Source organism: Ailuropoda melanoleuca, chromosome 11 (genome assembly GCF_002007445.2).
Source record: "Ailuropoda melanoleuca isolate Jingjing chromosome 11, ASM200744v2, whole genome shotgun sequence".
Taxonomy (NCBI): Eukaryota; Metazoa; Chordata; class Mammalia; order Carnivora; family Ursidae; genus Ailuropoda; species Ailuropoda melanoleuca.
In genome coordinates this window covers 108742452-108766473 of record NC_048228.1, presented here as the reverse complement: position 1 = coordinate 108766473, position 24022 = coordinate 108742452, and the positions used below count along the sequence as shown (strand labels likewise).

Sequence of the window (24022 nt, the reverse complement as noted above, 5' to 3'; positions counted from 1 at the left end):
CCCTCACCTGGGATGTGGGAGGTGGGGTGCGGAGGGGAAAGGACCTCCCTCGCCAGCCTGCTCACCGTCACCCCAGCACCTGGCACGGTGCTTCATGTGGGAGGCGTCAACCAACCCAGCTTTGCGGAATGAGTAAACATTTAGGGGCTCAGTGAGTATAGGGGGCGTGCAGGAGCGACTAAATCATTTGCTGGGTGTCAAGGGGTGGCTGGGGGTGGGGAGCCAGGAGAAGGTCTGGCCAGCCATACTCCTTGCCAGTCTCTGGAGCCCAGACAGGCTCCGGTGGCCCTGCAGGGTGGGGGTCTCCACCGCTTTCGTCCCGCCCAGCCAGAGGGATTCCCGCCCAGCCAGAGTGATAGGCAATCCCGGCTGGAGTTTCCCCCTCCGGCTGCCGTCCTCCCAGCCAGCCTTTGAGTCCATCCTGCAGGCCCCTCCTTGCCCACCAAACATGCGACATCCCCAAGAGCCCTCTGGAAACATGTTTCTCTCTATCTTGCTCTGTTTCCCAGGCACATTTAGTGCTGGGATATCTTTCCAGACCCTTTGGCCCCAGAGAGAGAATTGAAGAAGGTTCTGAGCCTTCTTATGGAAGCAGAGGGGCCTACATAGCCCTGCTTTGGGCCAAGAAGCCAACTTTTGGGACCCTTGATGTCCTCTCCCCACCTGGGCAGCAGGAGTTTTCTAAGGGAGTCAGTAAGGCAGGGCTCTCCCAGCCAGGGTCCCAGGGTTTGGAAGAAGAAACGAGAGCCCCGGTGGGGGCACTCGGAGGCTGGGCACCTTGGCACGCTCCAGGGGTAAGTGGGTACGGGACATGGCAGCTGAGGACAGGCTGGGGAGGAAGCCAACGCAGCCCTGGGGGGGTGCTTGACAAAGATACCCTCTCTCTGGCCCCAACGGTTGCATCCGTTTAATGGAGAGAAGGCATGCATAGTCTAATCTTTTTATTTATCAGACACATTTGTATCCGGTGCTCACAGCGTGGCTAGCATGTGCTGTGGTCCCTGCTCCCACAGAGGCCACACTATTTGGGTGGGGGTAATGTGCCCATAAGTTGAAAGTGACCTCGCCTGTGAAGGTGATGCCACCAGAGCCCCCAGCCGGTCCCTCAGGCTAACGTGGCTATGGTGGTTCTTGGGTCTTCCTCCATTCCCTGTGGGAACAATTTCCTCCCCCCCCCCCCGCCGGAGCCATCCTCTATCCCCCACTTCGCCTCCTCCACACACAGGGAACTGTCTGTATTTCATTCCCAGACAGAGCCTTCCTCTCGGCAATCAGCAAGGGTGTCTGCTGATGTTTGAGGTGTTGGCTGATAAGAAGTGTTGTCTGTAAGTTAATATGTTCAACGTGAAAGCCTAATGCTGATTGGGGTTTGATATTGTTTTTTGGGTTTATGCTTTTGTTTTTGTTTTGTTTTTTATTTTTTTATTTTTTTTTAAAGATTTTATTTATTTATTTGACAGAGATAGAGACAGCCAGTGAAAGAGGGAACACAAGCAGGGGGAGTGGGAGAGGAAGAAGCAGGCTCCCAGCAGAGGAGCCTGACGTGGGGCTCGATCCCATAACGCCGGGATCACGCCCTGAGCTGAAGGCAGACGCCCAACCGCTGTGCCACCCAGGCGCCCCATTGTTTTGGTTTTTATTAAGTAGGCACCATGCCCAGTACAGAGCCCAACACAGGGCTTGAACTCACGACATAGGATCAAGACCCAAGCTGAGATCAAGAGACAGACGCTTAACCGACTGAGCCACCCAGGTGCCCCTGGGGTCATTTTTAACAAAGACTTTTGAAAACAGACTGCCGTGGACAGACAGACCCAAAGAGTGAAGTTCTTAGGGTAGCAGGTCAGGTCCCCAGCCACCAGCTGGGCTCCTCAGGTGTTTGCTGAAGCCTGCCTGGGAAAGCTCCCTCTTTGGTGTAAAGTTCCTTCAGGTGGGAGAAGCCCAGGGAAAATGCAGTCCTCCCCCAGTGCATGGGGAAGTTGGGTTTCAGAGGGAGGGACTAACTCTAGTCTTGGTAGCCCCAGGACAGAGGCAGGGCTCCCCATGTCCCCTGACCCCAGGGCCTCCCACTTCCCTCTAAAAGGCTCAGGAATTCATGGCCCCAGGGGCTTCTAGAAATGGGGGTGGGGTGGAGCTAAAGTAAGCGGGGCTGGCTGGAAAAGGACAGAGAGCCAGATTTCTCTGTAGTGCCTACAGCCTCCAGACCACTCTCCACCAGGCCGTGCCCTGCTGGCTTCTCTGCTGGAGTGGGCTGGACACAGGGTCCCTGGACTGGGCCATCAGGCAGGAGGGGGAGAGTGTGCAGCACACATTTGCACAATGCTGCAACCCCAGACCTGCCCTGCCCCCCACCCTCAGTGTCCAGAACGCTGGAGACTGGGTCTTTCCCTTCCAGGCAGGATGGTGGAAGGATTTTCTCCAGGGCCTCTGATCAGCCAGGAGATACCAGGGGCCACTTCCTGCCAGCTGACCACATGGCAAAACTGACAGTCAACAAGCCCGACTCCCAAGTCCCATCGTCCAGCCTGAACAGCCAGCCAGGATGACCAGATGTCTGAGGGACACCTGGGACCTGGAAGATCAAGATGAAACAGAAGAGGGCCCCTGTGGGGACACAGGGACGGTGCTGGGAGATGACTTAGAAAAACCATCATCAATGTCCTCAGGAAGAAACAAGCATAGCTGTGAAACAAGAACTGGGCGCTATGAAGAAGGAACATTTACAGACTCCACGGAGCTCTTGGACGTTCAGAAGAATATGGTCATGGTGATTGAAGACTCGGAGGAAGAGCTGGGAGCGAGGGTTGAAGAAATCTTGCAGAAAGTAGAGCAAACAGTTGAAGATAAGAAGAAAGTGTGAGAGAACCAGCTGAGGAGGTAAAGCGTCTGCCTTCGGCTCAGGTCATGATCCCGGGGTCCTGGGATTGAGTCCTACATTGGGCTCCATGCTCAGCGGGGAGCCTGCTTCTCCCTCTGCCTTTGCTGCTCCCCCTGCTTGTGCTCTCTCTCTCTCTCTCTCATTCCCTCTCAAGTAAATAAATAAAATCATAAAAAAAAATAAACCTGAATTTCCAGATAGAAAGGATCTACTGAATGCTCTAACCCAAGCCTGAGAGAGGATCCACACAGAAGGTGCATCAAAGGGGAATGTGAGAGCACCAGAGACAAGGAGAAGATCTTCCAAGCATCCAGACAGAAATAGTAGATACTGTACAAACAACAGGGTTCAAAACAGCCTCAGACATCTCAACAGCAAAACTCGCAGCTGGAAGACCATGGATAAAAGTTCTCAACATTCTGGAGTTAAATGCTTTCTTTTTTCTTTTTTTCTTTTTTTAAAGATTTTATTTATTTAGTTGACAGAGATAGAGACAGCCAGTGAGAGAGGGAACACAAGCAGGGGGAGTGGGAGAGGAAGAAGCAGGCTCCCAGCGGAGGAGCCTGTTGTGGGGCTCGATCCCAGAACGCCGGGATCACACCCTGAGCCGAAGGCAGACGCTTAATGACTGAGCCACCCAGGCGCCCCTGGAGTTAAATGTTTTCTAAGCTAGAATTTCACAGTCAAACAAACTATTGATCAAAAGAGAGGGTAGAAGAAAGAAATTTTCTGTTAACCTTAAAAATAAAAGTTCTCTTACCAGCAAAAATGGGGTTTATTTGGGACAAGTGAGCTATGGCAAAACCATAGGCAAGTCCAACAAATGAAGAAGGGAAAGGATTTTCTGGAGGAGGAGGAGGTCGTTGGGAGGGGCTGTTTCCAGCAAAAGTCGCTGGAGTGATGAGGGTTTCTCATTGCCTGAGCTGCGAGCCGGTCGATGTGTAGGAGACGGGAGATGCAGTGTCCATGTTTCCCTGTTGGGGCCTGTAATTGCGGACTCCAGCTGTGGACGTGCGTCCTGCTTGAGGTCTGTCATCGACAATTCCTCCTCTACTGGACATTGAATGTCCCAGCTTCCCTGCCAGTCTCCCCTCCTAGTGTCTGCGTCCACTGCAGTGAGCTTTCCCTTCACTAATCTTCACATTTTGGAAAGACAAGGCATCACAAAACTCCTGTCCCAGCACCCTTTCTCGAGAAGCCACTTGAAAGTGGGCTCCGCCCAACAGAGGAAGTCGTGGGATGGAGGAAGCAGGGGACCCTCGGCAGAGAAGATGAAGGGAATGTTGGGGTGCCGGGGCAGGCAGCTCCTGGGGTGAAGGCTGGGCCCCAGCAGAGAAAGCAGAGTCTATCTTGAGTTGAGAGAAGGCCTGATACGCTAGGCTATCTTGGGGGAGATGTGGACATTTGGCAGAATTTAGAGTTGAATTAGTTATGAGAAATTCAGCGACATAAGAAAAGGTGACATTAGGTTCAGGGAAGCAGGAAGTAGAGAGGAAAAGTTACCAGGACACATCGCGTGGCTCGAGGAGAACGCCGTTTGTGTGGGGCCCAATGGTGCCCACCACGACCGTCACCCGAACACAACGACCGTGTCATGATATAAGAGTCAGGAAGTGGCGAAAAAAAGTGTGTTACTTGGGAATATGGAAGTGAAACCAAAAGCATGAGCTAAAAGTTGCCGTGGAAAATGAGGGGTGGGGGACGCTGTGTTTTGTAGGAAACGTGTAAAAAGTACGTCACTCTCTGAATTACATGCACCTCTAACTCCGGTAACGAGTCGAAACTAAATTTAAAACACACGCTCAAATGAGCTGCGTGCCCAGTTTCACTGTGTTGGCGAACCGGCAGGATGTGAACACGGCCTCAAGACCACCATAGGTTCTCCATATAACAAGTAAACGCACAGACATGTAGCCACAAAATGCTGCTTTTACCTGCCCTTAGATATTGGGGTGCCAAGGAAGAATTTGATCTCAGTCAGTAAAAAAAATGTCATCTCGTCGTTCCCGTTTGTATTTATTCATTTATGGTGAGGAATGTGTTGAAAGTTGTGTTAGTGCTAACACACAGTTCCCATCTAACTAAAGGTAGAAACTTGTAAATAACTCGTAAAAATGCTTTATATATTCACCCCTTGTTGATGCCTGCATTCTGCACGTATTCCTTCCCAGCTTGTGATTTTCCTTTCAATTTTATTTATGCGTTTCTGACATTCACCTTTTGGGGGTCACTTTTACATTGCCATGCCTGCTGGTTCTTCCCTTTGTCCTCAAAAGCTGGTCCTTTCACCTTTGCTGTTGTGCCTGGAGAGCCCGCCTCATCCCGTGTGTAATCAGCTACATCCTCTTTGCATGTGTTTGTCTCCCTTTCTTTCTCTCTTTCTTTTTCTTTCTTTCCTTCTTTCCTTCTTTCTTTCACATTTTAATCTTTGATCTGGGTGAGACTGACTTTGCAAAGATGGGAGGTAGGATCTCTTTCTGTCTCTAATGGTTAGCCAGGCATTCCAACACTATCTGTGAAGGAGTCGAGATAAACCCACGTGACTTTGCCCTTAATTTCTTCAACAGGAAACAAGAAAGAGCAGCAACCCTGTGTCTCTGCTCTGTGGGAGCGGCCCACGGGCTCAGTGGCCAGACTCCCGGAGCTCCACCTCTCAGAGCCCTGGTTTCTCCATCTCAATATGGGGCTCCCTGCCATCTCTTGGTGGCTGCAGGATGGGCTGGGGTAAGGGATGTGAGCAGGTGCTCAGGGAAGGCCATGAGTGCCCCCCTGCCTGGGCCTGGTTCAGTCGTGCCCCAGCGAGCCCCCTCCTCACTCCCCTCCTGGCCTTCCCTGTGAGATGGAAGCCTCTCTGCTCTCGGAGCCCTTGGACACGCCACCCCTCTCACCGCCAGTTCTGGGCAGGGCACTGCTCCAAAGTCTGCTGTGGGCGGGCCATGTTCATCTTTTCCCAGTCCCACTGCTGTCCAAGGCTGGGAGGAAAGGCAGGTTGGGCAGGGGGCTCAGAAGCAGTGGTGGGCACGGAGCCTGGGGCCCTGGGGGCTCCCCCTCAGCCTGGGTGGGGATGGGATCACAGGAGTTCATCATGAGGTCAGTTGGACTGGTTGTCCATCTGGAGGGATGGTGTACCCAGGCCAGCACCTGGGAGCCTCAGAGCTGCCAACCAACGTATGGGGGAGCCCATGAGAGTGGGGGTAGAGGCCACAGTCCACTCTTGAGGATGGATGAGTGGAAGGGGAAAAGGAGTGGTCCCCCGAGCAGGCGGCTGCAGGCCCAGTGAGATTCTCCCAGAACCAACAAGAGGCCCAGCTGGGCAGGAAATTCTGGGAGCCTGACGGAGCAACTCTCTCATTCACTCCTGCTGAGGCAGGGCCTGGAGGGCAGCCCTGGGAGCCCTCCCAGGCCCACCCTTATTCCTCCCACCTCTGATGGAGGAAGGACATCCCAGGGTCCACTGATGGCAGGGGGAGGGCTGGCTGTCCCCTGACCTTGGCACGCTGATAGGCGGGGCCCCCTGGGGGCTCCAGGAGGCCTTCCCGTCCTGAGGGCCACAGCTTCCCCTTCCCAAGCCCCATGGGCTTCCCCTTCCAGACCCCGGGGCCTTCCTGGAGGTCACATGGGCAGCAGGGTCTAGGAGCTTGGGGGGTGGGGGTTGAAGAGGAGGATGGAGAAAGCTCCATGTGTACAAACACCCATGTCCTCCGCACCACGAAGGCCGGAAGTGGGACCTAGAATAGAACGGGCCCCTTTCAAGTTCCAATTTGGGCTCCGGGGGCTGAGAGCAGGCGTGGTTGGATCTAAAAATAGAAACAGGAGTGTGTGCGTGGGCCCTACGTCCTCTACCCATGGGGTTGGTGTCTTAAAATAGAACTTCCTAGTGGGGCCAGCTTCACACTGTTATTCTATGTGGAAAATTCGCCCAAACAAACCCCTCGGAGGGCAGAGACAGTGGCTGCCTAGGCTTGGGGGAGGCTGGGGGGTGCTGGCTGGCTGGCAGGGTGCAGCCCACTCGGGGAGGGGAGGTGGACGGGCAGGGACGGCTCACGGCCCCACGACTCCATTTTCCTTCTGCCCTGCGGGTCCCCACACCGGCTAAGCCCCCACCAGGCGTGACCTCCCAGGCCAGCAGGGCTGCTCGGTTCTGCCGTCCCTAGAAAGGCTCCTCTCACTTCTCTCAGGCTGGCCGGGAAGGGAGCACACGCGGACCCACACCCCCAAGCCAGGCCTGTAGCAGGCACGAGGGGCATGGGCGCGCCCCATGCAGGTGCGGCCCTCCAGGTGCTGGGGTGGGCGGCCCACCTGGAAGCCCACAGACGGGGCCAGCCACATAGGGCAGTCTCTGGTCAGGGCTCTGTGCTGGGCGATGCAGGGACGCAGACCTGAGCGACGAGGCCTTGCCACTGGGACCCCTGCTCAGTGGGGGTGCTAGCAAGGAAGTCCAGGGAGCTCTGTGCACTGTGGCAGGTGGGGCTGAGATGTAGGTGGGCATCTGGGCAGGAAGGCTAGCGACTGGGAGGCCTTCTGGGGCAGTGATACTGAGTGGTTCTCTCGGGAGGGCTGCAGGAGGGTTAGGAGGCAGCAGGGACACCAGCCGGAGGAGCTCTGGCTTGGGGTCTCCCCAAGAGACTCCCCATCTCTAGCCTGGCACACAGGCATCCGTAAGCCTCCGCTGCCCCACTGCCTACCCTCTGGCCCCGGCTCCCACTCTACTGCTCTCCCCCTGCTTCCAGCAAAGGAAAAAACATCCCCGCATCCCACTCAGGACAAGGCAGTGTGAGGAGCGAGCACTGGAGGCCAGGCCTGAGGTTCAGAAATGGCCTGGAGCCAGAGCAGACAGCTCCTGCCCAGCCCGTCCCCTTGTCAGGGGACCTACTGCGAATGAGACTCCTGGAAGAGGCACCTCCCAAGCCCAGCAGGCAGCACCCCCTCCCAGCAGCACCCCTCTCCCTCACCTGCTGGGCTGTGCGGCCAGGGGCCCAGCCTAGGGTGGCTCCAAATGCCTCCCCTCCTCAAGGGACTGGGGGAATGGGGGGGCATTGTTTCCCACTGTTCCCAAATAGGAGGCACTGGCTGCACCCCTAGCGGCCTCGGCCCAGCCCAGGAGCAAGCCTGCCAAGGTGTTCTGAGCCCCTTCTTTTCTCCCCACAGCCGGTCTGGTGAGGCGTTACTTGGTATGACCATAGGGGCACCCCTGGGGCTGGGCTGGGTGAGGAGGCTGGTGCTTCCAGGGCCCTGTGGACACGGGGGCTGTTCTGCCTACACCTGCCGCTTCCTGCTGCCCCTTGAGGCCTTTGTTCATCCATCAACCACTTACTGGCATCTGCTCTGTGCCAGGAAGGCACCAAGGCCCTGGGGAAGCAGCGGTGAGTCAAGCGAGCACGGTCCCGACCCTGTAAGATGACACTCCAGAGGGGCCCAGCCATAACCAGTACAAGTATACAGGGGTTTAGGGGAAGAGGAAGAAAAAATATATATACACATATATATATATATATAATATATATATATATATGGGTTCGGAGGAGGATGAGGAGGGAGGGAGCATGAGGACGATGGGCAGCTTTAAAAAGAGAAATGAGGAGAGCACCGTGAGAAAGGGACTAAGACAGAGACAGAGGGAAGTAAGAAGGTGAGCCACAGAGAAATCTGGGGGAAGACTCATCTAGGAAGAAACAGCAAGTGCAAAGGCCCTGGGGTGGGAAGGTGCCCGGTGTGTTGGAGGCTCAGCCCTCCCTCTCTGCCTCCCTCCCCAGCAGCAGGAAGGCCAGTGTGGCCCCTGGGGGGGGGGGGGGGGGTGGGCACTGGGAAGAGAGAAGCTCAGAGAGAGAACAGAAGGGTTGTAGTGGCAGGGCCCACAGTGAGAACTCAGACATTTGCTCTGGGAGGTTCCAGACTGGAGATGTAACATGATCTAACTGGCATCGCAACTAAATCCCTCTGGTGTGACACTGGATACTGCGAGGCAAGGGCAGGGACAGGAGACTAGATCAGAGAGGATGGTGTGGTGAGAGTGTGAGGGGGGCTGGGTTCTAGGCAGGCAGGGCAAGCCGGAGTTAGAAGAGGAGAGGCATGAAGAACAAGGCCGGAGATGGGGAGGGCAGGGGAAATGAGGGGCTTGCTTTTGGATGTGTTCAACCGGAGATGCTTAGAGATGCCCAGGCAGAGATGGTGAGCGGGCTGTGAACCGTGAGCCTGGTGAGTCCGTGCTGAGCCTGGTGGCCAGCACAGAGCCTGGCACCGGTGATGTGGCTTTGGGCACAGTCAGGACTCAGGCAGCTGCAAGGCTTTGGGGGAAGGGATGGCTCCTGGCCAGCAGCAGAACCTGCCCCCCACCCCATCTTAATATTACCAAGGTCCTGCCCCACCCCCACCCCCACCCCCAGACTGCTGCGGCCTCTAGATGTGCTGGGCCCTGCCCGGACCACCAAATCAGCAGCCACAGCAATGTCTCAGGTACGGCAGGACCAGCCACACTCCGTGAGTGGTTCAGGCGTGACTTGTGCGCCTTTCGCATGGTTATGCTCTGGGGAGGCCTGCCCCACTCCTCTCCCCTGGCCCGCCACAGCTCGTCATCGCCTCATCTTCCTCACCTGCAGAGCCCGGCCCACCTGCACACCTTCCCCAGCAGGTGAGACCTGCTCCTCACCCATGCCCGCCCGCCAGCGCCTGTGGGGGACCCCTGGGTGCCCAGCTCCTCTGCCTGCTTCCTCCTGTACTCCCTGGCTTGACTGGCAGCTTTGAGCTGCCCCCAGGGCCCAGCCAGGGTCCCCCCTGCACCCCCGCCCCCGGACTTGGAGTCACACTGGTGAGGAAGGACAGCAGCAAGGTGAGTTTTCGATTCTCTCTGAGCTGGAGGCCGCATCTTGTCCCCCGTTTGGCCGAGACGCCCGGCACACAGAGGCCGATTGCATTTGCAGGTGGCATCTCCCTGGGGCACTTGGTCTGTCCAGACTGTCTGCAACAATCCGGACGATGCGGCCTCTCCGCCATCTGTCACCCGGGGATGCGGCATCTGAAACCAGCCCCTGCCCGACCTGCCCTGCTCCGGTGCTCTGGCTGGAGGCACGGATGTCTGGCTTTTTCCCACTCTGTTCCTGGTCTATCTGCCTCCCCAGCCACACACTCCAGGAGGAGGTCACTCACTCACAGTTGACACGATGGTGTCTGCTCCTTCTCGTGAGCTGCAAGAGTGGGGCTTTCCCCGCGTCGCCTTGGGGTCGCCCAGGCCCAGCAGAGGGCTGGCACTCGGTCTGCTGAACCATCAGAAAACACATTTGTCTAGCCATGGGGTAGCAAGCCCCCTTGTCAGGAGCTCCAGCCTGGCTGAGCCAGTACTGAGCCTCCTGGGCAGGGATCCCTGTTCCGAGAGCAAGGTGACTGTGTGGGGTGCTAAAGGTGGCTGACCCAACCACTTCCACAACACTTCTGTGGGCTTGGAGGGGCAGAATTTCAGAATCTCTGGGGTCTAAGTGGTGCCCTGAGAGCCAGACTCAGCTGTAGGGGGTGGAGTCACAGACGGGGGGCGGGGTGAGGGGTGGCGCTGGGCCAGCGGGGAGAGTATCTATCAACCCTGGGGGCTGAAGGGCTGGGGTGCCAGGCTCCCGCTTGCTCCTATCCTCCACCAAACTTTTGCCAACTCTCCAGCGGATGGCCCCCATCCTCATTTCACAGATAGAGAAACTGAGGCCCTGTTGGTTAAAGGCTTTCCCATAGACTTACCTGCCTCTGGCCACCCCTTGCCTAACTTTGCCCCTTCCTCTCCAGTGCTTCTGTCTTCGTCCTGGTCTCCTCCTGGTAGACATGGGCCTCTCACCCATGCCTGGGTTCAGGGCCTGGCCACTTGGTTTTCCGGCCTCTCCCACTCCCCCTGCACTTCTGGATAACTTCTCTGATCTCGAGTGTATCTTGCCGGTGGACATGTGAGCTGTTACAGCCAGGTCTCCCTTTTCTGGGGCCCGGGACGCGTCGCCAGGCAGCTCTGGGACAGGAGGACAGTGATGTGCCTAAGCTCTGTCCAGCTGCAACTAGGCGCCCCCTTTTCCTGGCTAGGTCTCCTTAAGGCTCCAGGGACCTCAGCCTCAGCATGACATAAACCCAGCCCCTGGATGCCCGCATCCCTGCCTCATTCAGAGCAGCCAGTCCAGCCATTTCCCCTTGCTGGACTCTGGCCCCTCATACCCAGGGCAACACAGAGAGGCAGATCTTAGCCTCCCACTTGGGTGAGGCCCAGCCTCTGCTGGGCTGGCGTTCTGCTCTTCCTGATGTGGTTTCGGAATATAGGTGAGGTTTGTTGGGTGAAGTCCGGAGCCGACGCCCAAGAATTCGAGACGTCTTTGGTGCAAAATGGTGGTTTTATTAAAGACGGAGACAGGATCCGTGGGCAGAAATCGCTGCTGCCCCGGGGTCTTGAGGAGTGGTAATGATATACTCAGGAGTTGGGGGAAGTAAGGAAAGGGAAGTTTCAAAATAACTTTCATACCTACAAGATACCTGAGGCTTTGTGGTTGTCAAGTTAAGGTTGTTTTCCCCTCTAGCAAGGTATTAACGTTAAGATAGTTGGGAGATCCCTGGAAGAATGTCAAGATAGTTGGGAGATCCCTGGAAGAATGTCACGCATGTCCCACCCAAGAGTGGGGGGTGGGAGGAGGTTGCAGGGCGTCAGCTTATGGTTTGTCTTCAGCTAGCCTTCTGTTCCCTCATCATTCCTGCCAGCCCTTTCGGGTCCCCAGCCAGATCCCGTCCTTCCTCTGCTCACAGCTTCCTAGGCTCTAGGGCCAGGATCCAGCCCCCACTCCTCATAGGGATGAATCTTGCCTCTTGCTCCTCATGCCCTAAGCACTGGGTCCCCTTCCCCAGAAGCCTCCACTCACCTACAAGCTTGCAGGCCTTGCTCCCTCTCCCTGGAACACCTTCACTCTCTCTCCACAGCTCACATTGCCTACTTGGCCCTTACGGTTCCCGGGGGAAGCTATTTCCTCTCTGAAAGGTCCTTCCCCTATGAGGCCTGACCTGCCAAGCCCCTTCCTCCACTAAGCCCCTGCCCCTTAAACAGGGTTTTCTGGGTCTAAAACTGGACTCTAATGCCCCCCTCCCTTCCTCAGGTATGGGGAGGGACATTGTTGGTTGGGGACTTCCCAGGAGGCAAAGTGAGGTACCCTGTTTCCTGAGCCTCACAGTGTTGCAGCCAGACCCCTGGGCCATGGGAGTCCAGACCTGCTCAAAGGGCTGTGTCTCAGTCTGGAAGCAGCTGACAGTGCCCTGAGGCTCTTTCCCAACAAAGGCGAGGTTCCAGAGGTTCAGTTCCCAGCAAGTCCTCCTCTGCCAGGAAGGGTTCATTCCGTGCTCCCTGTCCCGCACCTCCTGGTCAGAATCAGACCCATGAGTCGGGTCAGGGACACAAAGCACCTCCTCCTGCAGGATCAAGATCTCGGGGGGGGGGGGGGGGGGGGGGGNGGGGAGCAGCTGCACCTCCCCTAGGGCCACAGGTGTCGCGGGACGGTCTCTCCCAAGGAACAGAAACGCTGCTCATTTGTTCACTCGCCTGCATTTACTGAGCACCTACTGTGTGCTGTGCACAGACCGCGTGTGCACGCCCGAAGCGACCGCCTGCCTCCTCCTCTCCGGGAGCGGGGGTGGGGGNGGGCTCGCGGGCCGGGAGCAGAGCCTCGCGGGTAAGGCACGGGTGGGGCGCGATCTCGTCTCCCAGACTGGCCGGGAGTGCGGGTTCGGGGGCGCGCTCGGTGTACACCGGAGGCCTAGGGGTGGAGGGCGGTTGCGTCGCGTCTGTCCCGAGTCCCTCTCGTCCTTCGGCCCCCACCCTCCACCCCCGCTTCCCCAGGCCCCTGGGGCTCGCGGGCTGCACAGCCCCCCACCCCCGTCCACGCGACCCACTGGACCGGGCCTCTGAGGGCTCAGAGGGGGAATTTCCCGCCACCTCGTCCTGGTAATCCAAACTTTCCTTCCCTCAGCCCGCTCAACAAAGGTGGGAGGAAAGCTGACTTTTGGAGCTGATTCACACCGAAGTGTGAGTGACTGATAGCCCCGTGGCCCTGGGGAGTCTGCGAGTCTTACTTGAGGGAACAGTGAGTGTCAGAAGGGGAGAGTGGATGGGAGAGTTTGGGGTTGGGGACAGCCTCTGGCATGTGGGCCGGGTCCCTCCCAGCAGCCCAGCTCTTTCCTGCTGCTCTGGGGCTTGGCTTCCCCTGATGAGTGGTAGGGACAGTGTGCTTCCTCTTAGAGTGCTGAGGGACTGAGTCCTGCTGTGATGTGTCAGCCTGGAGCCTGCCCTCTCTGCCACCCTTTGTGCCCAGAAGTGCCTCACATCTGTGCCTCACATCCTCTCTGTGCCTTCATTTGTTCATCTGCCAAGGCTGCTGATGTCTGTGCCTGCATCCGGATGGCCATACTAAGTACAATGTCCCTCCCAAGTGGCCGGGCCCAGCATGAGGGTTCTCTGTGTGACCGTTCGGGACACACACGGGATCTTCTTAGGAGGGGAGTAGCCAGCCCCCAGCACCAAGAGAGCTCGCGAGATGTTCCTTGCAGTGATGGCGATGATGATGAAATGTGTCGAATTTTTTATCTCAATGGTCGGAGGTACAAGGGGACAGGGCAAATTCTGGAGTGGGAGCAGGATTCCTGGTTTATGTCCAGCTCAGCACTGACTCCATGTGATCCTGGGTCAGTCTCCTGTCCTCTCTGGGCCAGGCTCTTCAAAAGCAGAGGAGGGGACTGGGCTCCATCTCCTCCTGGAATCTCTGTCCCTGTGTCCTTTACCCAGGACACCCACCCAGGGGGCCCCTGGGAGTGGGGGCTCCACTCCTGGTGGGCCAGGGGGCCAGGATGGTGGCTCCGAGGGGTAAAGAAAGACTCTGTCGATCTCCCCTTCCCTACCCCCACTACCCAAACTTGGCTCTGTGTCCCATATTGGAACATACCCTGGGCAGAGAGAGCAGGCATATGGGCAGACAGCTGGATAGATGGTCCAGGCCAGTCCCTGTCAGCTCTCTGGGAAGAGGGGTGGTGACAGGGTCCTGGCCGTTTCAGGGAGTCCTCAGTCCTGCAGAGTCAAGGAGGCTGGCCTGGAGAGATAGACGGTGGTAGGTGGGAGGCAAACCTGCTTTGGCCCTTCCTGTTCAGGTGGACAGAGGGAAGCGAGGTGCTAAGTTAGCCCCTGCCATCCATCCCCCAACACGGATGCAGGCACGCGTGCAGCCCTGCAGATGGCAGGCCTGAGGGAACAGAGATGAAATGATCCAGCTTGGTCGCAGAGGGGCTAGGTCCTGGCTTTGAACTTGGCCACCCCCATTTACCGGCTGCATGGTCTTGGCCAGGAGGTCTCGTGCTGAGCCTTGGCTAATTTTCCTGTAACCTGTGCTCATGAGCCTTTGAATGTCCTTGGGGCTGGTGACAGCTGGGCCACCTCTGCTTGGGAATAGGGGTGGGGCCAGGCATGGAGAGGTCTGGGGCAAAGGGCAGGCCCCTAGTCCCCGCCTGCTTGGGTCTTGTGGCAAAGGCCTGAATCTGTCAGGAGTGGCCAGGGTTGGAGGGCCAGTTGGGTCCTCCTGGCTTCTGTCCTTAAAACTCCGTAGTGAGATACCGAGGCTCAGTGACCTATGTAAGACCTAGGCGCAGGCGTTCGTGGTTCTTAAGTAACCGTAGGTAGTGGGGCCTGCCCTGGGCAGCCTGGCTGGGGGAGGTGGGCTGCAGGTGGCCTGGAGATCAGGGTTTCCAGTCAGGAGGAAGGGCTGCTCTCTGAGCTGTGGTGACAGCCATGGAGGCAGGGACAGACTGAGCCAAAGGCTGCCAGTGGGGAGGGTGGCAGACCAGTTTGACCGGACTGGCCTGGTGTGCGCCAGGAAAGGTGAGGACATGGATGGGGCAATGGGGGCAATGGGTGAAAGGGCAGAGGGGCCTGGGAGGCAGAGGGAGGGGCTCTCAGAATGCCGAAGTCCTCCCCCAGGGTTGGTGGCCCCTCTCCAGAAGGTCTCTGGATCTCTCCCTTGGTCCTGACTGGGCATTCACAGGCTGTGGGCCACTTAAGTTCCAGAGGTGGTGGGAAAAACATTCTGGGCTCTGTGTAGCCTCAGGCGGGCAGGCTCAGCTTTGCTGCCCGAGCCCCTCCTTCACACCCCACAGGCCTGTGCATGGGAGGACAGACAGGAGGATGCCAGAGGGACGGATGGAGCTGCCTCTCAGCCCTAGGCCGGGAGACCTGTGCCTCCTTCGTGAATCCCCCTTCCTGATCCTCAGGTGCTAGAAGCCCCTGGCTCTGGGTCACACTGATGGTGTTGGCCTTGGGGGCTAGGCTGCGAGCTGCTCCTGAACGCTAGGAGCAGTACAGGTGCAAGGCCAGCTGGCTCTCCTGGGGGGGGGGGCCTCACTGTGCCTGAGGTGACAAAGGTTCCCCCTCACCTCCTTCCATCTCCCCAGGCACCAAAGATTCTGAGGCCACCTGGGGCCACCTGAAGGGTCAGCCTGTGCTGGAACCTGCTGGCAGGACTGGTGTTTCCTTCACCCCTGGTCCAAAGCCCAGTGGGGACTGACCCTTGGCCCACGTGGGCTGGCCATGCTGGGTTCCAGAGCTCTTTGCCAGCTAGGCTCCCGGAATGGTGTGACTTGCTTGGTCTCTGGAGGCTGTGTCCTGGGGAGGTAGGTCAACAGGGCCTGAGGAGTTGGCAGGGCACCCTTGTGGTATCCACACCCCTATCCCCTGTAGCCACACTCTGATTCCGAGAAGTGCCCTCTGTTTCCTTGTGAATCAGATGTTTATTGCGCGGTTGCTGAGCCCAGGGTGGGGATGGCCCGCTGCCAAGCATGCCTGTTCCAAGCCACTGGGTGGGGTGTGGGTGCCTGCCTGCTGGAGCCTGCAGAGGGAGTGAGGTCCTGCCCCAGGGTCGGCCAGACTGATGCGTGACAGCTCCCGGCCGTGGTGTGTGTGCTGTGATGGTGTGAGCTCTCCCATGGGGTGGGGGGTGGGACTGAGCCGGCCTGGCAGGCTTCCGGGGGGCTTCTCAGGGCTGGCACGGAAGCACAGGGGCACCCCCTTCCCTGCACAACAGCGGCCTGTGTCCACTTCATGTCTGACCGACTCTAGGCTTTAGTTCCCTCCTTGGGAAATAGGATGAAACCAGTGCTAATTGCTGGGACCCTTGGGAAGAGTAATGAGATGCTGCCGAGGAGCCCTCACTGTCGGGGGGCCGCACCCCCAGGCCCAGGCAGGGCCTCCCTGCCCGTGACACTGCACAGGTCGCATCGACAGCTCCATTTTGGGGATGTTCTCCAGCCTTGCCTGAAGTGGTGTTGTAATCCAGCAGCCCTGCTCTGTAGCCGTAGAGAGCCCTGTGTCCTCATACCCCGAGCTGCCCTTGAGGCCCCAGCCGCTGCCCTGAGCTACAGGAAGAGCCGGTCCAGCCCCTAGCCCTCACTGCTGGCTGCCCCCGGCAAAGCGGGGTGGGGGGTTGTCAAAGGTTGACCTTGGGGCCCGGAATGCCAGGATGGGGCCTTGGCTTGGCCCCACACTCCACTTGGGGTTCTGGCTGGGGGTCTGGGCCTTTGCCACCCTGCACCAGCTCTTGCCTCTGGAGCAGAGGTGGACCCCCTTCAGAAAGCTGCTGCCCCCAGCCCTCTGCTGGGTGCTCTGGGTACCAGGGCTGGGCTCAGCTTGGGCCCCGGGAGTAGACAGGCCCACAGGCTGGAGGGCAAGACTTGCTGTCAGACAGACGCCACAGGTACCAGCTCAGTCCTTGGCCCACCCTGCTACCCCTCCCAGTCCATTTCCTGGTCACCATGTTTACCTCTCTGCCTCCCCCTTCCCAGCTGGGAACTCTTGAGAGACAGGGCCACGTCTGAATGCCAGTGCCCACATCGACCTGACCCAGGGGAGGCTGAGGGTGCGTGTGGACTCTCCCAGTGGGAATTCCCGCAGAGGAGCATCTCGGAAACTCCCGAAGGCCCGAAGCGCACAGGCAGGTGGCACCGGGCGGGGCCGGGCCCTCTTTGAAGCTGGCTTGTTACTACCTGCCCACATTTAACTGTCCGCTCAGCGTCTGAGACAAATGCGCTCCATCATCCTGGAAGGCCTCCGCTGCCCTGCTTAGCGCAGTTGCCAATCAGATAATCGTGGTGGTTGTGCCACAGCCTTGCTGAAGGGTTCCCACTGTAGCCCGCAGCCCAGCGGGCCACCCTGCCCTGGCCGCGGGCTCCAGATGCTCTCCGTGGCCTCAGCATGGTACAGACGGGAGACTCGGGTGGGGTGTCCTTGGGCCCCACCATAAATGTGGCTGTTGCTTCCCAGAGACATATGTTAGGGCCAGGACTGGGGTCAGCCTGGGCTCCCCTGAAATGCAGGCCATTGTGGGAACCTGATCTTTGGGTCCCAGGGAGCCAGTCCCTGAGGTGGGGTTGGATGTGCCATCAGCAGGAGGGCAGCGAGGAAGGACCCAGAAGCCCTGAGCAGACAGGTGTGAGGAGGACAGCCTTGTGTCAGAGCGGGAGGGACATGTGCCAAGAAACTCGGCGCCTACCTTGTCTCCTGAAGAACGCCGCTCCCTGATCCAGCTGCTTCCTCTCCTATTTGGGGCCAGAAAGGGATGAGCAGTTTGTGCTGACTCCCTGGGTCCCCTGATGGCCGGGCAGACACAGGGCTGGGAGCCAGGCCCCGGCAGGCAGGTCAGGGGTCAGCTGGGCAGGCAGAGGATGGAGGGGCTGGGTCTCCTACCACTCAGCCCAGGATGGGAAGCAGCTTCCTGCTGCCGTCACGGAGGGGCCCAAACCCGCTAGGAATGCAGGGTGGCTGCCTGGCGCTGAGCAGGCTGCATGGTAGTGACCCGGCTGTAAGAGGGCCTCAGAGCCCCCACGGGTGGGGTCAGACCACCTAGGCCTCCTGTTGACCCGCCCAGCTCTTGTCAGAGCTGAGGGAGCTTGGCACTAGAGGCTCGGGTTATGGCGTCGGCCACCCTGCACCCGACCCTGTCCCAGGACCTCGTCTGTGTTGGAGCCCCAACTGGTCACCCTTCCCTCACACAGTCCTCCTCCCCTCTGCCGCCCGTCTTCTCTCAAATCCCGCTCAGGGAGGAAACGCTCCTCTGGGGGACCTTCCAGCGACACTCTGATGCCCGGTATGGGCCAGGCCTGGGGTCCCCAGTGCCGGCTCCTTGCCACAGTGAGCTGCTAGGGGGTGGGCCATGAAGGCAGAAGACTCTGGAGTAACCCCCCCCCCCCCAGCCCAGTTTGGTTCCAGACCATGGGCTGCGGCTGCCAGAGGAGGGTCATGCCTGGCCCTTCTGTCGGGGGTCTGTCTCTGATCTGGTGGTGGGGTACAGAGAGAGTCCCAGGCTGGGAGCAGGCCCCGGGTGCTGCCCACCTAGGCCTCAGCTCCAGTGGTCCACAATGGAGCCAGAATGGAGCCCGTCTCGGAGGCCCTGACCCGTTCTGGGTTCGGAAGGTTTGCCCCCTGGGGCGGGAACTCTCTGAAACCAGTCTTCCCATTTTCCTGAGACTGCGACTGGAGGGTACAATGCTGTGGTCGGTGGTAGCAGTGCCGACTGTGGGGCAGGAAGGTGCTGGGGAAGGAAGAAAGTTGAGAAAGAGACGCCGCTCCTGAGGGGATCTGGGAGGCCCTGCGCCAAGCTTCCCGACAGCCAGGCACTGCAGGGCTGCTGCTCCGGGGCTGGGTCTCAGGAAGCCCAAGCCAATGGCCTCCATGTTGAGTCACGTACCCTTCAAAGACCTGCCCTGCACGGAGCCCTGCTGGGTGCCTGGCCTGCTGGTCCTGGCCCTGCTAGTGAGCAGCTCCCAGGACTGGCACGGGAGATGCTGTGGGGGCATCCATGGTGGGGCCTCCATGAGGTGGAATAGGAAGGGGACAGAGGAGGCCAGGCCAAGGGTCCCACGAGGTGTGCTGGTGGGGAGGCTCTAAAGGAGAGGCGTGGAAAAGGCAGAGGGTGTGCAGAGGTCAGGTCCCGGGGCATGGGAGGGTCTCGAGCAGGGGTTGGTTTCTATTTTCAAAGCTCATTCAGGTCTGGAGACCCTCCCACAGACCCCGTCCCCCTGCAGCCATGGTTGTGGGGAAGTGTGGGTGGAAGTGTGTCGGGAGGGTCAGACCTGCAGGCGGGCTAGGCTCATGGTGGGGACAAGGGGTCCGCTGACTCAGGTGGAGTCAGTGACCCCCTCACTGAGGGACCCCTGGGGCTGTGGGAGAGACAGAGCTGGTAAGCCTGGGATAGCCCTGGGCCCTGGTGGTACTGACTCCGCACCCCAGTCTTCTTTGCTGGCTTTTCTGGCCCACAGTGGCATGACCCTGTGGCTGTCTCCCTAGGGAAGGGGAGGGTGTTCCTGTAGCAGCCCCGAGCTGTACCCCCTCCCCACTCGGTGCAGGCTGCCCCAGCCTCGTGGCAGGTTCTCCGCCAGGAGGAGGCCTTGGGGGCTGGCACGCCAGAGCTTGGTTCCTGGCCCTGCTGACTAGCAGGAGCCTCCAGAAGCCTCCGCGCTCTGCGAGCCTGACTGAGTGCTAGGTGAGTGTTCACTGTGTCCATGGCGGCCCCGAGGGGCAGGGCGAGGCAGGCGCTTGGCCTGCGGGGTCTGATGAAGCTTTCCAAGGGTCTTGTGCGGGGTCTAGGATGTAGAGAAGGTGGGCTGACGGGAGAGCCCTGGCCATGGGCCCATACGGGTCTGGGGGTCTGACTGGAGCTTTCCACCGCAGGAAGGGCCTGGCCCGGGACCCCGAGGCAGCAGTGGGGTGAGCGCCCACCAGAGGCCCTCTTTTCCAGCCCTGCTGACTCAGAACCTCCAGGCCTGACTGTGGGGCACCAGGAAGTGTCCTGGGTGATCTGAGCTGGGGCTGAAGACCAGGCAGGAGTTTGTCAGGTGGAGATAGTGTGAGGAGGTCGAGGTGGGGTGTGTGAGGTGTATGGCCTGGCTGAGCGCCAGCCGGGTCAGGACCTTGAACTCGAGCCTGAGTGCAGTCACCTGGGAGAACCACCTGTCTGCTGTGGCTGGGACAGCGGCTCAGAGCCACGAGGATCTGGGGCGGGGGAACAGGGGGCTGGGTCTGGGTGCAGGATCTCACAGGACACTGGCCTTGGAAAGGGGACAGTGTGGAGGACAGCGGGATGGCTGGATGGAGACCCGACCCCCCCCCCTCCCTGATGGAGGGCCTAAATTGCTCTGGTAGGGGTGGGGGAGACTGGGGACTGGGCCTCTTTCCCTGCCAACCTGGGCCTCTGCCAGACCTTTTTCCTCACTGGGCCTCTGAACAATGGGGCAGTGTGAGGGCGCCTGGGAACAGTCTGGTCCCTCTGTGGGCCTGCGCTGAGGGTGCGGGTGGGGGCCAGCCACTGTGAGTCATCTTGTCCAGCGCCCAGGCCTGGGGTTCCCAAGGTGGAGGAGGAACACACTGCTCTCAGTTCCTCTGGGGTGGGGGGGTGCTGGCCTGATCCTACTTCCCTCTTCCGCCCCTCTGCCTTGCCTCTTCCTATGTCCTCTCTCCAGCTCCCTCCCTTCTGGGCCTGTCCCTGTCTCCCTGTCTCTGTGCGGAGGCGGAGGAGAGGCGGAGGCCCAGGCCTGGGAGTGGCTGCAGCCTGCTCCACCCCCCGCCTTGCCCACTGCAGCCCAGAGAGGGGGCTGGCCTGACACCATAGTGCCCCCTCTCCCGGCCTGTGGGTGACCCCAGGAGGTAGCCAGTGAGAGGGCAAGACCCTGCCCACGTGTGATACCTCCTGAGGCCAACCTAAAATTTACTAACGAGGGCGCCTGGGTGGCTCAGTCGTTAAGCGTTAAGCGTCTGTCTTGGGCTCAGGTCATGATCCTGGAGTCCAGAGATGGAGTCCTACGTTGAGCTCCCTGCCCAGCGGGGAGTCTGCTTCTCCCTCTGACCCTCCCCCCTCTCGCGCTCTCTCTTACTCTCTCTTTGTCAAATAAATAAAATCTTTAAAAAATAAATAAATAAAATAAAATTTACTAATGAGTAAAATGTGACCAAAAGCAAAAGACAATGGAATAAAATAAAATCTCAGAGAGTCAAAACTAATCAATAGTGTTAAAAACGAAAGTGGTCTGAAAACAGCTTAGAAATGTTAGCATTAGGGATAAAAGGATAACAGCAAGTGGATTAAAACAGAAGAATTGACTCTAAAAGTCTGAAATGAGCAGGAGGAGGGAAGGACTCTTGTGTGGACTCTGGTGCTGGGTTCTTGGCCTGGGGCAGGGGGGCGGGAGGCCAGAACCCCATTGGACAGATGGTGAACTGGGGTTCCTGGTGAGTGAGGGTTCCAGGGACCCACAGTGGTCAGACCCCCAGCCAGAGGATGCAGACTGGGGCCACACCTCCTGTGCCCCTGGGCCCTGACCCAGGGACCCTGACCGGCGGAATGGTAAAGTGCTGAGGAGTGCGTGGCAGGAAAGATACTAATGAGATGGGTAGTGGGACAGATGGCAGAGCAGCCAAGGCCACTGGCTGCTACGGTCACGGCTGTGTCCCTGGTGGCCTGTCCCAAGATGCCTTGGCAAGTAGCTGCCAGTGCGGAGGGCTGGTGCAGCTGCCTTGGCCTGGCCTGGGCACACAGCCGGTGTGTGTATGGTGTGCCCGTCATGGCTGACCTCTGGCCCCTGCAAGGAGCCATGGGGCTGGGTCTCTCCGGCTGCCTCCTCTACTCCCATCCCACCCTAGCATAAGCCTCAGTTCTCGGTAAGCCCGCTGTGTTCCCATGTCGCTTTGCCCCGGTGCTGAGATCTGGGCTGAGCAGGGGCCCTCTATGCTTAGAGGCCCTGGGACCCAGTGCTGGGGGCCAAGTGCCTGTATTAGAGTTTCTGTGAGCTGTCTTCTTTGGTCCTCAGGGTGCCATCAGTGATGAGCCCATTTGGGGAATGAGGAAGTGAGGCTTAAGGTGTAAAGTGACTTGTGCCACTTCCGCAGTGCAAATAAGTGAAGCCGGGACTGGTGCCTAGGCCTGAATGGGACCCTGGCCTGGGAGCTCTGCCCGGGGACACGTCTGAGATCTCCTCCACACTCAGTTCTGCAATGAGCCTGCTTTTGTTCCTCTTGTCTGAAGGTGCATGCCTCCTCCTAGCCCAACCCCAGGCCCTTTGCACAAGTTGCTTCCTATCCTTGACGCCCTCCATGTGATTTCCTTGCTTGGCTCCTTCATGTGGAAGATTGCTCTGAGGGTGCTGGCTGATGTGTCACCATGTCTGGGTGGAATGGTTGTCACAAGAATGTGAGTCAGAAGTGGCTGCGTCCCCAGCAGATTGGGAGCCATAGATAGAGGGTGAGGCCAGCTTGGATCCTGGGGTGAAGGGTGTGGTGTTTGCTGGCAGGTGGCGGTGCCCTGACTGCCCCAATACCAGGAGAACTTAGGGGTTGGGGTAATGCTATGTGCAGGAGAGACCAGGCCCCCATGACTCCTGCCCTGCCCAGCCCAGCCCAGCGGTGGACAGCAATGACGGTCCTCTGGCCCTTACTGCTCTGTTTTCTTAGCTATCCAGTGGGGTTCGGCCATGGCTCTGTAGGGCCCCTCCCTTCCTGACAGAGATGCTATTCCCAGAATACCTAACTGCCTGCTCCGTCACTTCATTAGAACCTCTGCTGGAGTGTGGACCTGTCTGTCCACGCAGCCTAGCACGGAGCACCTGGCCTCGGCCCTGCTTGCACTGCTGAGCCCGCCTGCTCTTGGGACAGGCCATGTTCCCGATGGAGACTCTGAGGCCTCCTGGGTTCTGCTTCTTGCCAGACCTCATTCCAGGGTGAGCCAGACCCCCTCCCGCCATGGGATTTGGCAGTGGTGAGCAGGGCTCAGAGTGAGAGCTTGTGGCCAAATGTCTCCTGACTGGGCTCCCCCTGGGCCTTGGACATGAGTTTAAAACCAGCAAACTCAGCCCGCAAGGACAGGCTGGTGTGCACCTGCACCCCGCATGGTCTGTCCCACCCTGTGCCCTGCAGCCTTCTGCCCAGAGCTCTGATGCTGCCTAGAGCCCCCGGCTCTCTTCCAGTTGCCCTCTGGGCTGGTGTGCATTCTGCCCAGGTGGGAACCACTGTCCTTCCTGAGAGGAGGCTCAGGGGCTCCTCCTCTTGCTGTGCCCCCTTAGAGCTAGCCTGGGCAGGAGGTGCCAGGCTCTGTGGTGTGGGTCCCATGGGCAGTGCTGGCTGGGTGGCCACGCCGAAGCCGGCTTAGCCTCCACTTCCTCACTGGAGGAGCAGGGCAGCGTTTACCCTGCAGCGACTGGGGACCGAGTGGGCCATGGAGCTGCCGCATTGGTGCTGGGTGGACATTCCAGCCCCGGCCTGTTGGCCTGGCCTTCTCTATCAAGAGGGGACTGCAGGAAGGAAAGCATCCTAGCCTTCATGACCCCCCTGCCTCGGCCTCGGCAAGTGGGGTGTCTGTCCGCGTGGGATGTGCGTGTGGGAGAGGTGTCCCCAGGAGGGTTTGTTCCTAAGGAGGCCGGCCTGGGGCTGGTGGCAGAAACTGGGCCCTCTTTTGGGGGTGGGACCAGGCCCTGTCTGGCTAGGGAGGCAGGCCTAGCACCCAGTGCCAGACCATCTTCTGGAGGCTTCTGCTGCTGCGCAGGGTGGGGGCTCAGTGAGTATTGGGGGAGTCAGTGCGGCATGACCTGAGCAGCAGGCACTGCGGCCCAGGACAGCCGGAGGGGGAGCCGGCTGGACTGGGGGAAGGCTTGCTCTCCATTGGCTCCTCATCTGGCTAGAGGTCAGCTGGGCTCCAACCTCAGAGGAGATGGTCTCTTTGTTTCTGGGTATCCCGACAGAGGTGCTCAGCAGGTCTCCTGGCCAACCACATTCCCTTGACCCCTGGAAGGTCAGCAGCAGTGTTGGGCAGCCATGTCTGTCTCGGGCGTGGCCCACAGGCTCTTGGGAGGTGAGGGTGCATGGTCTGGCTCCACTGCCTCATCAGTGACGGCCACCGAACTTGCTTTGTGGGTAAGGACACAGGCTGGAGGAAGTCCCTCTGGGGAGGGGTCCAGGCCCTGCTTGGTGGGCGCCAAAGCCCCCATACTGGGCATCTGTCACGTAGCCAGAGGCCCCCAGGGATGGAGAAGTAGGGGGACTCGAGACAAGATGAATGGTTTAATTCAGCAAATGAGCCTCCGGAACTGGATGCTGCGGAGACCACGGGCACCCAGCGAGTCAGGGTG

The 24022-nt window shown here is 59.0% G+C and overlaps 1 protein-coding gene across 1 annotated transcript in view; it reads left to right on the top strand.

Moving 5' to 3' along the window:
- Positions 1–12518: 12518 nt before the first annotated feature.
- SH3BP2 (SH3 domain binding protein 2) overlaps positions 12519–24022 on the top strand; it is a gene marked incomplete at its 3' end in the record, with an annotated part of 31687 nt that continues 20183 nt past the window's right edge. Inside the window, exon 1 of the mRNA XM_034672203.1 lies at positions 12519–12549. The remainder of the gene's footprint in view (positions 12550–24022) is intronic.